The following is a 3,880-nucleotide window of genomic DNA, read 5'->3' as shown; positions in this document are numbered from 1 at the left end:
CTCCTGACTTTGTGTCCGTCGGGGAGAATGTCATTCGCCAGTGAACACCTTCCATCCTTGATGTACAATAAAGATACCACATTTACCCACGTAAGTATGTAATTATTTATTTATGACTTTTCCTTTAATGAAGAAATGCCTATATTTAAGATGTTGTAATTAATATTATCAATCCATACATTAGAAAAACAGAAATCTTAAATCCCAAACTTCAAACCTCACTATTTTCAGCAATTTAGCATGAAATATAGCAAAAATCAATCTATGAAGATTTTCAGCAAATTTACCAGAGGGACTGTGGAGTACAGTCTTAAGGTCTCTGTTAATGCTGCATGAAGATAATTCATTTTCTCAAGAGTTGCATCGGTTATGGTTGTGATGAAGTCATCAACGCTAGCATCATTTCCTTGGCTGCAAGCGATGTCTATCACTTCTTGTGCAACTTTTTCTTGTATCAAGGGGTGCTTGCAGAGCATGTAGACGAACCAGGACAAAGTATTGGCACTAGCATCTTTGCCAGCAATCAAGAAATTCAAAATTATGTCCCTTAGATATTGATCAGTCATTGTTTCCGGATTCTTCACACTCTCCATTAAAAGCCTTGAAAGTATGTCTTCTTTGACATTCTTGAATTCCCAAAAAAGAAAAAATAATCAACTTTTAGCAACACAAAACAAGAACTCGTCTACTGTTACAAAGACTTGAAAAATACAAGAGAACAAACTATGTCGGAGTTACAGCCAAACACTAGTGGACAATTACTAGATTATTAAAATTGTTTGGACAGAAATCAGGTTGATCTTATTGTGAATCCCTCCATAGGAGAGTGATAATTAGATATAGACCATAAAACGAACTATAAGGAAATTTTATAATAACAAAACTAAAATAAGATTCTGTTAGATTAATGTATTGAGTCGGCTTAAATTGATAATACAAGTTTCATCTAGGTGCTGTATGGTGTGGAAAAGGGTCGGTGCTGTAGGGATGCTGGGCAATTGGCCCCGTGTGGTAGGAATTTCTGGAAAACAGACTAGTGATTACTGTGTTTCCCAACTCCATCCAACATGTTTCATGTTGATGCATTAATAAAGTGTCGATTTAACAAAAATATATATAACCACGAATTTAATTAGAGGAAAATATGACTCACGCAATCTGGGTTCAGTGCTAGCAGTTTCTTCTTGGTGCTTATAACATTGTGAATAAAATTATCAATGACTTTGATATTCCTCTTGAGGGAGGCTTCGGAGCCAATATTAAGAGCCCTTTTCAGCTTCCAAAAAGGATCCATGTAGCGAATGTACACCAACTCATTGGCATCATCAAAAGCCTTCACGAAGGTAGTTCCTTCTTCACTTGACCCTTCCATGCAATTTAAATCAATTCCAAACCCAACTTTGAACATCGACTCCATTGTGTATTTCTTCAACACGTCCTACGCAACAAGATTACTTCATAACTTAAACACTCAAAATTTGACCTTTGACTCTTTGTCAACAAAAAAAAAACAGATCGAGTTACTCACTTGGAATTTAATAACCTGACCCGACACCGTCAGCTCTGAAACAGCTCTAACTAGTTTGACAGCATTTTTTCTGAAAACAGAGCTGCTAAAATCTCTAAGAACCCTCGTCGAGAACTCGAAGCTCGCAAGCTTCCGCTTCTGCCGCCACTTGTCTCCATCCACAGAAAAAATCCCTTGTCCTCAAAGATCTCTAACAAGTTCTTGGTGATATGCACCCTTTGCATATTTGTCAAAATTTGTCTTCAAAATGTGCTCTACGTTTCGCGTATCGACCGTGAAGATTAGACTATATGCAAAATCAAGTAACCTGAAAGTGGGCAGTTTTTTGACAATTTGGGTTTGGTAGTCGTAGATATAGTTCAGGTACAAGAGCTGGTTGAAAACACTGCCCTTCACAGGGGCATAGTTAGGATCATTGATGGATTTTCCAGTGAAGATTCTGATCATGACAAAAGAGATGATCAGAAAAAGAAAGAGTAGTGGCCATGATATCAACACGAAGATGGTACATAAAGTCTCCATTATGATTTTCTGATGAATACTCTCTAAGAAAGCTGTGATCACAGCCACCTTCTTATTACTTGAATCAAGGGATTCCTTCGTTATTAAATCACACAGAAAAATCCAATCCTCTACCTCACCAACATGTTGCCAATGTACATGTATACGTCACTAATTGTACCAATCTGATTTTTCTACGACACAATTATTAGCCTCATTGGACCAAAGTTGATGTCACTTATCTCAAAATTTTAAATAATACTGATACCATATGATTTTGGACGAATAATACCAACTGGATATAATTTTTAACAAAGTAACAACCACCAAATCCACTTATATCTAATTGTTTTAAAATGAATTAACATTATTTATACGTCATGAAAAGTTAGGCAAAGAAACTTCCACTACAATGAATTTTAGCTTTTATTATATTTGTTTAGATAAGGTATCTTTTTATATAATGAAATCTTTAATTATAGAGTTATTTAATCTTTTAATTGTATTTTTTCACATTTAATAACAATATCAAAAGTACCATCTCTGTTAGTATATACAATCTTTATAGCTACATTTTATTTATAATACTGTTAAAAATTTTTGTACTGCTGTCAAATTTATAAAATTAATATAAAAATTATAATCTTTAATCGAATTTATTATAATGCTCTAGAATCAGAAAAGTACAACAGATGGATATATATATATATATATATATATATATATATATAACGTAAAAACATTGTCCTTATTACAACAACAATATTGAAGGAAGGAGACAAATAAATGCAGGCAGATAGACTCTCGGGTTTTGGGCACAGATCAGGTTGCTTCATGTTAGCTTGGTTCTAGATTCAGTGGCTGTAAATGATTTCTTATTCAATTCTAGTTTCATATATATGTTGGAATAAGTTCAAAAGCCAATAACATAGATTGTAGTGCATATTCTTTGTTAATAAATTTATTATAACATTTTATTATGAAATAAAGAGATATTTCTTTATCTATAAATTGTTTTATAATTAGCTACTTTAATTTATAAAGATAAAGCTCTTGGAACAAATGTACTTTGCAAAGAAATTATAAATAAGTTATAATTATAAAATCCTTATGTATCAAAGCACTGTTTCAAAATAGTTTATAATCATTGTATTATCAAGATAAGACTTTAATAACACTCAAAGGCCGACACATGTTATGCTTTTTACTTGTAAAGTAAGTAATTAATCTCATAAGTTGAAGTATAGAGATATTTAGAGTTAACATGTAGGTGCTTGCATAGTATGTAGGTTTATTGAACATAACTCGTCATGAGAAATCTATTTGATAACACACTAATGTTTATGAAACACTTCTCATCTATCAATCATAAGGAGATAATGCACCAACCAATAAACCAAATACTTTGGTGTAAAATTTTACTTTTGTTTGATTGTGTTAAAATACAAAAAAAAATCAAAGAATACGACGTAAGAAAACTCTGTTTTATTTCAATCTATTTATTCCATTGTGTATGGGCAATTCGATCGCATTCTCATGCTGTTTTTCTTACAATATATATGACCGACATGCTAAACTTAAAAGGAGGCATCTCTTTGTACTAACACTTTGAAGTATTTTGGCATAATCCAATATCTTACCTGCAAGCACATGTTTCTTAGGTTAGTCACTGAATTCATTATTGACAAGAATTGGCCTTTGACTGAAGAGTAAATAAAGTGGGAAAATGAATGAAAATTAAGCACTTGATAAGGAAAGCTGAAGGGAATCGAAATACAATTACTCAAAGAGATCCAGAAGAGAAGAACAGAATCGAAAAAGAAATGAAAGTTTAATGGGTTGCACTTTCTT

At 32.7% G+C, this 3,880-nt stretch overlaps 1 pseudogene; it reads right to left on the bottom strand.

Moving 5' to 3' along the window:
• Positions 1-8: 8 nt before the first annotated feature.
• On the bottom strand, positions 9-2,050 carry LOC110428836 (cytochrome P450 704C1-like; annotated as a pseudogene).
• Positions 2,051-3,880: the final 1,830 nt, after the last annotated feature.

This window comes from Theobroma umbraticum, unplaced genomic scaffold (assembly GCF_002168275.2).
Source record: "Theobroma umbraticum cultivar Fairchild unplaced genomic scaffold, ASM216827v3 scaffold_3459.0, whole genome shotgun sequence".
NCBI lineage: Eukaryota > Viridiplantae > Streptophyta > Magnoliopsida > Malvales > Malvaceae > Theobroma > Theobroma umbraticum.
The sequence above is the reverse complement of the archived record's forward strand: the minus strand, read 5'-3'. Positions and strand labels throughout refer to the sequence as shown.